The following is a 12,070-nucleotide window of genomic DNA, read 5'->3' as shown; positions in this document are numbered from 1 at the left end:
CAGTGGTGTCTTCCAGGGGGCAGGACAATGGGGGGAGGGCGGGGGTCAGAGCCCCTCTCAGAGTCCGCCCGGGCACCGGGGAGCGCAGACCTCAGGTCCCCGGTGCCCCTCCCCAGTCCCCCTCCTCCCAGCTCGCCCAGGCTCCCGAGGTGTTCGACAACGGCTGCCTGCCTAGGTTCCCGACCTTGCCCGGTGAAGCAGGCCCAGGCCGAAGTCGGAGGAACAAACCCCGACTGTGGAGCCCCCACTGTGGAATGGGGTGGGGTGGGGGCAGACAATGAGACAAACAGCTGACAACAACTTGCAGAGGGTGCCACCTCCTGGCAAAATCCGAAAACAAAAACAAAAAAACCCAGCAGAATTTCAATTAGTCAACTCCTTTTTACAGGGACTAGACAAAACGGAAACACCAGCAACAAAATCAAGAAATCAAATAACTCCCTGGGCCAAATTTGCCGGTCACACATTCTCAACTCCCCGGGCCAAACGCGCCCATCACACCTCCGATCATTTACACAGTCGGCTGGCAGGCCATTCATTCAAGCAAAACGGAAACCATATCCTTCAGGAGAGGAGGAGCCGGGATGCAGGGTCCTGGCTGTGGGTGTCTGAACCTCGTGTGGGAGGACGGGGAAGAGTTTCTGGTCAGCATTTTCTCTTTCCAAACCAGGAAGAGGGCTTTCAACATCTCTTTTATCCAGACACTTTGGGCCTAGTCTTATCCAGAACTGAATTCGGTGTGTACGGTAGGCTTACCTTCTAGGAGTGTCAGAAGGACGTGTTTGGGAAAAGGGCTGTCACGTCAGACCTCTCTGGACTCAGTGAGAGGAGCAGAGTCCTGGAACAGTTGTCAGGGTGAAACTCCCCCGCAACCCTCCCTGACTTGGAAGGCCAGAGCCAGGCTGAGCGTGGGAAATCTCGCTGGGGGCCTCCCCAGGAAATGATCCACGAGAGATAGTTACTGACAGCCACGCTGATCATGGCAGTTTAAAGTTTTGAATCCTTAATAGCCAGACCAAGAGCAGGCTTGCACCTCTGGGAAGTTTCTTGGTGCCCAAGCTCTGGGGTATAGCGTTTTAAAAAACAAAACCATAATTACACCCGTGCTGTGGGGTGTGTGTGTGTGTGTGTGTGTGTGTGTGTGTGTGTGTGTGTGTGACATTAGTGAGGGGTTTAGAGTTGCCTAGTAACATCTGCTCTCTTTACAAGGCTCATCGATAAATTCCAGACACTACATAACGTGTTTGGACCATGGTCAAGGTCATGGACCATCCTAGAAGGGTCCCCAAGGTGAATGTGGTGGCTGTTGGGAGTGGAAGGCTGAGAAGTGACCGGGCAGGCACAAAGTACTATTTTAAAACATACTTTAGACATTTTTTATGTGTATGAGTGTTTTGCTTGCATGGATGTATGTGTACCACATGCATGAAGTGCCCACAGAGGTCTTCCATCCCCTAGACTCTACGGAATCCGTCTACAGCCTAGAGGGATGTAGGCCTTGGATCCCCTAGAGCTGAAGATGGTCGTGAATTATGCGGGTGCTGGGAACCAAACCTGGGCTCTCCAGGAGAGAAGCTGACATTCTTAACCACCCAGAGCCATCTTTCCAGCCCGAGGTGCAAACAACCAACCAAACAACCCCCACCCATGGTCCTCATTTTAATCTATTTCAATTTTACTTTCTGTGTGAAATTTTACATTTTTAAACTTTTTGAGACAAGGTTTCTCTGTGTAGTCCTGACTGTCCTGGAACTCACTCTGTAGACTAGGCTGGCCTCAAACCCACAGAGATCCAATTGCCTCTGCCTCCCAAATGCTGGTGTTAAAGATGTGTGCCACCACCAACTGTCTGAAATTTTGCATTTTTATGAAGCAAAGTATCTTGGTCTTTTCCTTGGAATCTATGTCCATGGCCTTCATATGTGGAAAGTCCCCTGTTAATAGAAAAGGCAAATATTCACATACATTTTAATTAAATTTGAAATCTGTATTGGTTTAATTTTGGAAATGATGTGAAGTAAGGATTTTATTAATTGGGTGATTGAGATGGTCTTACTCTTATCCCAAGTTGGCCATAAACTTACAAGAATTCTCCTGCCTCAGCCTTCTAAGTGCTAGATGTATGTCCGAATTCAGTTGAGGTTCTAAATTCACTTATTTTTCAGATAATAGAATTTCTCTTCTTCTCCCCCTCTCTCTCCCCCCTTCTCTCTCTCTCTCTCTCTCTCTCTCTCTCTCTCTCTCTCTCTCTCTCTCTCTCTCTCTCTCTCTCTCGTTCATCTTGAGGCAGGTCTCTCTGTAGCACCATTTGTCTGGAACTTGCTATGTAGACCAGGCTGGTCTTGAACCTACAGAGACCCTTCTACTTCTGCCTCTTGGGTGCTAGGACTAAAGACGTGCACCACCAAACCAGCCTTGTAAGAACTAAATTTGAAGGAGGAGATAAAGAGTGAGCATTTAGTGGTGGTGCATGCCTTTAATTCCAGCACTCAAGAGGCAGAGGCAGGTGGATTACTGTGAGTTCGAGGCCAGCCTGGTCTAAGAGTGAGTGCCAGGACAGGCGGGACCACACAGAGAAACCCTGTCTCAAAAAACAAAACAAGACAAAACAAACAAACAGACAGACAAACAAAAAAAAAATTGAGCATTTAGGTTGAGCTCCACAGCTGGAGCAGGCTTTACCTACCTGAGAGATGGAGTCTCAAAGTCTGGCCGCACTGTCAGGGTGCAGGACCCAGCATCTGAGACCAGAATTTGAGAGAACTCAACCTCTATGCTTCAAACTTTTTTTTTTTTTTTGGAGCTAAGGAGGAAGGGGTCTCAGGGGCAGAATGGGGAAGTAAGCTGTTTTTCCTAGAGAAGCTGTTTGTGAACCTGCAGGGTCTCCTGTCTCCTTTTGCGACCTTCACACACATCTGGGTCTGCACCTGGGCCTGGGCCTGGTTTTTTTTTTTTCTTCTGTAGTCTCCAAATGGCTGGCATCCTGAAATTTTGAGCTCAATTTAAGATCTTTGCCTTGCTGTGAGTGGGGAAAATGGGGATTTTTAAAATTATTTCCTGCGCCCTTGTTGAACAGCCCACTACCCTTATCTCTTATGGGTCTGCATCCTCACATACCATCTGCTTGGCATTTCTTTTCTGTATCTGTCTCTGAGCATTCAACTTTGTGCGCTGGTGCTCAGCCTGGCAGGTATCTGAGTGAGGACAGAGTGGCTCAGTGAACTCTTGCCTTCAAATCCCGCACCAATCTGCCTGTCTGTGCACATCCGGCATGTGTCTGTGTGTACAGACCTGTGCTTCCATCTTGGTTTGTGTGTGTCCGTATTTCTAATACCCACCTGTGTGCTTGCAGGCCTGTGGGTCAATACCCCAGATCTCCTTGTAGACGTGGCGGCACTGTCCACTCTGGGGATGTCATGGTGAACAAGGGCACCAGTCTCCAGTCACAAAGGTAACACTGAGCCGTTCTCAGACCTGTGTGGCAGAGACCACATTAGTCTCCTATCACATGTTCCAGTTTAGTCTGCTACTGCAGGAGAAAGCCCTTTTCCAGGGCCTGTGCTGAGTGCTGTACCTGAGCCTGGCATGAGGCCCAGTGACATTGTTGGTGTCTGTCCCCTGCAGCCTGTGCCTGTGCCCCACCTCCTGGGTTTGCTGTTGTGGTCTTGCCTGGGACAGTCTCCCTGGGGGCTTCCTGTCTGTTGGCTGTCTCTTAGGAAGGAGTGACTTCCAGGTTAGACTTGGGAGCCCCAGGAACAGCAGGGCTGCATTAGTGCTGGGGGCTCCTTCCTCTACAGCCCACAGCAACTCCTTCTGAAGGTTTCCTCTGACTCTGACCATGGGGATTCCTCCACGGGGTTTCCCCTTCTGCCATTCTGACAGTCTTCCTGGCAGTCCGCCCCTCCCCCTCCTCTCACCCTTCTGAAGCACCCACCATAAGACTGGAATATAGAATCTCTGTGGTGTCCCCTGAAATGTTAACCACCAAGCAGAGTCCTGGCAGGGAGAAAGCCTGTGGGGGAGGGAGAGGGGGCTGCAGCTTCTCACACTACCTGCTCTCACCTGGAGACCAGATTATACTCAACTGCCTTAGCTGGTGCTCAGCTCACACCCCTGCACTGTGTCCACACCCTCCCTCTTCCCTCAATTCCCTGTTCACTCTAAATTCAAGGACAAAGGCCCTCTGCTTTCAGAGCCTCCAAGGAGTGTTGAGGAATAGTGTTATTTCATGAATACTGAGCAGGCCCAGGGCAAGCCCCAGTGGTTCTCAGCTGAGGCCATGTGAGATCTGGCCCTTCAAGCTTCCACTCAACGGTCTCAGTGGAAGGTCGAATTTCTGTCAGGCTGCCAATTAGGAGGTGAGTGTTACACCAGGCTGGGTTGGGGGTGGGGAGGGATTGAGGTGTTTTGTGCTCCTCTGCAGCAGGCAAGCTGTCTTCTGTGGAGGCTGTCCAGGGATATCCACGAGTCTGAGCAGCCAAGAGGGTGAGTCTGGACAACAGGACATGTGGTGATGTCTACCGACAGTTACGCTTTTATATCCTTGCTGCTTCTGACCATGCAGAACACCGAGTCCAGATGCATCAGAGTCGCTGGGAAGTGCAGGGAGAGCATGGTCAAACCCACAGGAGCCCAGAGAGGACTCCGAACCCAGCCACTGCCACTCATTATTCTCAGGGGCATGGACTTGAAGAAGGGGTGCAAAGCGGGGGTGGGGGGTGTGGGAGTGGGGCACATTGCCCTCCAAAGTCTACCAGGATCAGCTTCTGTATTGTTTGCACTCCAGAGTCTACCAGGGTCAGCTTCTGTACTGTTAGCCCTCCAGAGTCTACCAGGATCAGTTTCTGTATTGTTAGCCCTCCAGAGTCTACCAGGGTCAGCTTCTGTACTGTTTGCACTCCAGAGTCTACCAGGATCAGCTTCTGTACTGTTTGCACTCCAGAGTCTACCAGGATCAGCTTCTGTATTGTTTGCCCTCTAGAGTCTACCAGTGTCAGCTTCTGTATTGTTTACCCTCCAGAGTCTACCAGGGTCAGCTTCTGTATTGTTTGCCCTCCAGAGTCTACCAGGATCAGCTCTTGTATTGTTTGCTCTCCTTGTTGTTGTGACAAAATATGATAAAGAAAGGTTCCTTTCAGTTTGTCGTTTGAGGGTGCAGTTCATCACGGCCTGAAAGGCATGGCAGTATGAATGAGAGACAGCTGGCTGGTCACATGGCATCCACAGCCAGGAAGCAGAGAGAGATGCATGCTGGTGCTCAGCTCGCTTTCTCCTTTTTATTCAGTCTGGTGCCCCAGTCCACAAGATGGTGCTGCCCACATTCAGACTGAGTCTTCCTACACCAACTCAGTGTCGGGTTCCCCCTCACAGACATGCCCAAAGGTTTTCTTCTAGATGGTTCTAGATCCAGTCTGGCTTACTATCAAAATTAAGCATCATAGATTCCAGTGGGTTCACACATGCTGTGGCCACAGCACACTCTGTTTCTCTTCCAGGCAGGAAAGCCTGTCTGTGCCCAGCCCAGCTACTTCTGTAATCTGCCTTAGCCCCATCTGCAGAGTTACCCCATGCACAATGCTGTGGCAGTAACTGGACTAGGCGGTAGCATGTGACATAATGATTTCTCTTCCTGAATTCTGAACCCAGTAGGAGCGGTCTTCAGGAGAGGAGATTTTCACATCATTCTCAAATCTCCCACACTACAGTGGGGTGTACCAGTCCAGGCACTGGCCTTGACTGCAAGGGGTACCCCAAGTCCACAGCCCTCCCCTCCTCTCCTCTCTCTGGTTTCCTGTTTTGTTTGCCTTCTGTGGAACCCCAGCCTCCATGGCATGTAACTCACTGCATTCTCCCTGTGCTTCCTGGCCCCTGAGACTCTGTGAAGGGCCCAGCATCCAGATGCAAGGGGGGCTGTTGCTGCCTAGGAACGTGTTTCCCACAGCAGAGTCTGTAGTGCCTCTTACAGAGCACAGGGGGTGTGGTGGCTTGGCTCAAATATAAAATATCCATGATATCCACAGGCTCGTATATTTGAATACTTGGTGTCCAGATGAGAGCACTGTTTGTGAAGGCATGGAGGAGTTGGGAGCAGGAAGTTGAGAGCTTACATCTTGAAACACAAACAGGAAGCAGAAAGGACAAGCTCTAAGTAGGTAAGACTTGTTCATCTCAAAGCCTGCCCCCAGGGATGCGCTTCCTTCAGCAAGGCTGTACCCATAGGTGAAGGAAGTAGGTAAATCAATCACTCAAGTGATGCCCACTGGGGGACACAGCCAGCTTGGGAGGACACCCCACATCCCATAAGGCTAGAGGACCTTGGAACTGGTCAGAGTTGTCCACATGGTCCTAGCCTCTGAGCAGAGCTGAGGAAGCCATAGGGAGCACTCAGAGGGTACCCAAAGCCTGTATCTCAAGGGTGGGCATGTTCTCATGGTACAAACAGGTCACCCATTCCCCCAGGAACAGGCTGAAAAGGGGAAGAAGAGGGATGTGAGGCTGCACCAGTGTCTCTTAGAAGTTTCTAGAACTTGGGGCAACACTTCTGTTGCTATCTTTCCCCCTTTAATGCATGTGGGTGTACATGTGTGCACATGCACATACATTTGTGGGTGTGTATGTTCATAGGTATGAAGGTGCACATGTGTGTGTTATGGAGGCTGAAAGATAACCTTAGGTATCATCCTGAGGAATTCTGCCATCTCCTTTGAGACAGTGTCTCTTGTTGGCCTGGAGCTCACCAATTAGGCTTGACTGCCTGGCCAGGAAGTTATAGGGCTCCTCCTGTCTCTGCCTCCCCAGTACTGGGATTATAAACGTGCAATCACGCCTGGCATGGGTTCTGAGTCACACTGTTCTGACTTAGGTCCTTGAGTTTTCAAGACAGGAGCTTTGCTCATTGAATCGTCTCTTCTAGCCTTTCCAGCCTTCCCATTGCCATCTTCCGGCAGAAGAGCAATGTCTGTTCCAGGTAGCCCTGCACCAGCAAAACATGCTGAGCAGCCATTGGGACCTGATCCCATCATCACAACTTTTCCATTCTTCACCCTCTTCCTAGACTGTTGGCAGGCCAGGGTTCAGCTTTCATCTTGAACTGAGGTCCCCTGGGTGGGGCAAGGCCATGGAGGATATGAGAGCTTTTGGAGACAGAGCTGTGGCCTGGTGGGAGGAGTCTTGGAGGTTGCCTCCCAGCTCTCAGAAGCTGTCTGGGATGGTCGATGGTTACACAGGTCCTGGGCACAGCACAATTCTATTGCATCATGAGACTACTGACAGAAAGGTATTGCAGGTGCTAGAACAGGCTGGCAGTATCATCGGTGCAGGCAGAGGATGTATCTGCACCGCAGCCCATCCCGCCGCCCACTCTGGACCTGCCTTCACACATCCACACCATACAAACATCACCAGGGGTTACCAATGGCGTTGTTCACTCCTCACATCAGGAGTCTTTGAGGTGTGCACTGTGACAATGAGTGAATTCCTTTCACTTTCTCCTTTGTTTGGAGCACCTTGCTTTACTCAGGGAAGAACCGGAGAAGAAGCAGTTAGGTTTTGAATTGGCAGGTTTCCTAAGGGACAGCTATGGATGAAGGAAGCCATAAGCACGGGTCACTGCGGCAGGGATTCAGAGTCCAGCTATTTGTTCATAGGTAGGTCTATGTGTTGCTGGGCGAGTTTCCATCTATGACTGAAAAGTTTCGGCACCCCAATAAGCCTCTCCGCCAACGCAGCACTCTGAATCAGACCAAATCAGACTGAATTAAAAAAGCCCTGATTTAACGGGTAAAGTTTTCCCGGGTGATTCTCCGGCCCCCCAGAGAGGAGACAGGGACGAGAGACCTGAAAACCACGTGTCTGTTTCCTAGGGGGCAGTTTAATTACCCTGTGGGAGTGGTCTTGAGCATCTCTGGGGGAATAGCCATGTTTGGCAGGACTTTCTGAGGGGCAGGGTCTGTGCAGAGAGGTGGGGCTTCCACCAGAACATTCCAGACTCTTTGGGTATATGGATGCTAGGGTGCCAGGGGCCGAGGTGGATCTTCCACCAGAACATTCCAGACTCTTTGGGTATATGGATGCCAGGGTGCCAGGGGCTGAGGTGGGGCTTCCACCAGAACATTCCAGACTCTTTGGGTATATGGATGCTAGGGTGCCAGGGGCTGAGGTGGGGCTTCCACCAGAACATTCCAGACTCTTTGGGTATATGGATGCCAGGGTGCCAGGGGCTGAGGTGGGGTTTCCACCAGAACATTCCAGACTCTTTGGGTATATGGATGCCAGGGTGCCAGGGGCTGAGGTGGGGCTTCCACCAGAACAATGACCACTGGATTTTGATCATATTAAAAAGGGAAATGTACAGTATGATCACCTGATCCAGGTGGGCAGAAAAGATCTGTGGCTTGGACCAGTAGCGTGTGGGCATCAGGGCTCAGCAGGGAGTGGTGGAGTTTGGGTGGGGTAACACCTAGACAGCTCCTACCAGGCCAGCATCCACCACCCAGGTAGGTGACAGGAGGCAATGTGGGAGTCTGTGGCCTTGTGGAGAAGGGCTCCTCAGCATCTGTCCCCAGCGCAGTGTGACTTGGGTGGGATAAGATTGCAGGTACCCACAGGAGGTGAGATGACTCCTGTATTCCAGGTTTGAATCCATCAGACTCAGGAGAAAGCCTTTTGACAGTGTTCGATCAGGTGTGAAAAAACTCGGGGCAACAGTTCTCAGTGACCCAGGGCTGCCATGTGACCTTCAACACCTCAGGCTGCGAGTGCCCACTCATCCTTCCATAGTGTACATGTGCATGTACTCAAGCACAGTGGACACACACAGAGATGCATGGGCACACACTGCATGTAGCTACACACCCACATATACACCTCTCTCTCTCTCTCTCTCTCTCTCTCTCTCTCTCTCTCTCTCTCTCTCTCTCTCTCTCTCTCTCACACACACACACACACACACACACACTAGACAAAGTCATCTGGACACACATTGTATGCAGATACACGCAACTCAGACACACATACTACAAAGATGCACACAGACACAGACATACACACCACATAGACACACACGTGCACAACACAGGCATCTGTAAGGGGTTGGTTATAATTTGTAACAGGGTTGGGGATGAAACAATAAAGTTTAGATTCAAGAATCTCTGTTTAGACTCAGAAATCTCTTTAAAAAGGGGGGGGGGGTAGAGGATAGGATAATAAAGTAGATTATTGTATCTCCTTGTAAACTAATTCAGCAACTATCAGCTCTAGATAATTTGCATTAGTATGGATTCTTGTATAGTGATACAAATGTAAAATTATTTTTCTATTCCTGTTTAAGATAATTTGTATATTTGTCATTTTGTACATATGTTCCTACTCTTGTTTAAAATATTTTTGTACTTTGATACAAATGTAAAATTATATTTGTCATACTGTATGTTTGTCTACTTCTGTTTAAGGTATTTTGTATATTGATACAAATTAAGGATATTGCTGTCATATTGCACTATACATTTCTACCTCTGATTAAGATATTTTTGTATATTGTTACAAATATAAGGTCATTGTCTTTATACTGTACATCTGTCTACAGATTTTTTTTTATAATGTTAAACCTTAGTCTTTAAGCTATTTAGGTTAGTAAAAATTATAGGTTAATAGTCACCTGTAGCTAGAGTTTTTCTGCCTGGCCTACAGTCAGGACAAATCTCTGACACCCGCCAGTCCCACAGCCACTCAGACCCCACCAAATAAACACAGAGATTTATATTGGTTACAAACTGTATGGCCATGGCAGGCTTCTGCTAACTGTTCTTACAGCTTAAATTAATCCATTTCCATTAATCTACACCTTGCCACATGGCTCATGGTTTACCAGCATCTTCACATGCTGTTTCTCATCATGGCGGCTGGCAGTGTCTCTCTGACTCAGCCTTCCACTTCCCAGCTTTATTCTCCTCCTTGTCCCGCCTACACTTCCTGCCTAGCCAATGGCCAATCAGTGTTTTATTTATTGACCAATCAGAGCAACACATTTGCCATACAGAACATCCCACAGCATTTCCCCTTTTCTTTTCTTTTCTTTTTTTTTTTTTTTTTGTTTTTGTTTTTTGTTTTTCAAGACAGGGTTTCTCTGTGTAGCTTTGCGCCTTTCCTGGTACTCGCTTTGGAGACCAGGCTGGCCTCGAACTCACAGAGATCCGCCTGGCTCTGCCTCCCGAGTGCTGGGATTAAAGGCGTGTGCCACCACCGCCCGGCCCCTTTTCTTTTCTTAAACAGGAAGGTTTTAACCTTTACACATCTCCAAAGTCAGCTTGGTATATTTGGGAATTTGGGCATAGCTTCTCTTACTACTTCCTGCTGGAGGGGGGTGCTGTATCTTCTGGGGAAACAAAGAAAATTTTAGGATCATGGAGTAGTCCGTGAGGCTGTATCATCTGAGCCAGTTGCCTTGAAACCATTCTGGATGTTGGATCATCTGGGCCTTGGTGTCACCTTTCAGGGGGTCTTGGCTGGACAAACCTGATGTATCTTAATCTGGAACAAATCCATAGCCTCTGGCTTTCTGTGGAAACAAAAGCAGAGCCTCCTTTCCAAAGCAACATATCCTTACATCTAAATTTTGAAGTCAAGGTACCTTTAAAATATACATTTTGGCATAACTCAACAGCTTTTGTAATCAAATGTTTTTCTTTAGTTACGAATATCAAAGAGAACATAATCCAGATTCCCTGTGTGGTAGCCATCTTTACGTGGCTTATTTTTTATATTAGCTTGAGCCTATTGCTTTGAACTGCAGCATTTTAAGCCTGAAATGGCGTTGGCGCTGTTGGCTGCTGGCTCCGCCCACTTCAGCTTCCCAACATGGCGGTGATACGTTTTCCGCCAGCTCTGGGAGCCATCAACTCTCAGAAATAGTGGGTCTATGCTTCTATCAAGCAGTGTGTAGCCCAGAAACCTCTTTTTTTGTTTGTTTTGTTTTGTTTTGTTTTGTACTAGCAAAGGCTAAATCCACTACACAGCTTAATGTGCCACTTGCAGAGGCCTCATTCCCGCCATACTGCAGGTCGAGCATGCACGCACGCTAGGAACCCGCCAGTAGCTCAAACCGGCAGCTGCCGCTCATTTGAGAGAGACAATTAGGAAGCTGTTTTTAGCTCCATTTTAGAATCTTTTTTTTTCAGGTTTTAGGTGGAAACTCTTGCCCCACGTTGGGCGCCATTTGTAGCTAGAGTTTTCCTGCCTGGCCCACAGTCAGGACAAATCTCTGACACCCGCCAGTCCCACAGCCACTCAGACCCCACCAAATAAACACAGAGATTTATATTGGTTACAAACTGTATGGCCATGGCAGGCTTCTGCTAACTGTTCTTACAGCTTAAATTAATCCATTTCCATTAATCTACACCTTGCCACATGGCTCATGGTTTACCAGCATCTTCACATGCTGTTTCTCATCATGGTGGCTGGCAGTGTCTCTCTGACTCAGCCTTCCACTTCCCAGCCTTATTCTCCTCCTTGTCCCGCCTACACTTCCTGCCTAGCCAATGGCCAATCAGTGTTTTATTTATTGACCAATCAGCAACACATTTGCCATACAGAACATCCCACAGCAGTCACCCATGCTTGTCATACTTATAGTCATGTTAGTTAGCTTTCCTAGATATACAGGGATATATGTCGATGAATAGATAATCTTCAAACACTTCATAGACCTAGAGGATATGGCATTTAAAATGTTTTAATAACTTAGAATTCTGTTGACATGAGACACAATTGTTCCTGGCAGCACAGAACTACTCTCAAGAGGATGTTGGGCATCGAAGACATTCCTTATGATATTTGTCTTCTTGGCAAAAATGGCCTATTGGGCAAAGAACTACCCTTGCCTCAACTGCTGACATTAATCCAGACGAGCAGGACATAAGGAAAAGCAACTGCTGAACCTTGCCGAGACAAGGCAGGACAGTCTTTCAAAACATCCTGCTTCTGAGAATGGTCTGTCAGATACTCCAGGCCTGCAGCCAGTAGTGGATGACCCAGTGTTGCAGGGAAACACTGGGTGACTGTCCAGCAGTCA

The 12,070-nt window shown here is 48.6% G+C and overlaps 1 long non-coding RNA gene across 4 annotated transcripts in view; it reads left to right on the top strand.

The window, feature by feature from the left end:
- Positions 1 to 12,070, top strand: part of LOC128111045 (uncharacterized) — an 80,916-nt gene that overhangs the window by 23,170 nt on the left and 45,676 nt on the right. The window contains exon 4 of one of the 4 annotated variants that reach the window (XR_008218447.1): positions 6,021 to 6,152. The exons of the other annotated variants lie outside the window; for them this stretch is intronic. This is a non-coding gene — a long non-coding RNA (uncharacterized LOC128111045). The remainder of the gene's footprint in view (positions 1 to 6,020; positions 6,153 to 12,070) is intronic. 4 annotated transcript variants of the gene reach the window in all.

This window comes from Peromyscus californicus, unplaced genomic scaffold (assembly GCF_007827085.1).
Source record: "Peromyscus californicus insignis strain IS unplaced genomic scaffold, ASM782708v3 Scaffold_15__1_contigs__length_86483966, whole genome shotgun sequence".
Taxonomy (NCBI): Eukaryota; Metazoa; Chordata; class Mammalia; order Rodentia; family Cricetidae; genus Peromyscus; species Peromyscus californicus.
Note: the sequence above shows the minus strand (reverse complement) of the source record. Positions and strands in the feature narration are given on the sequence as shown.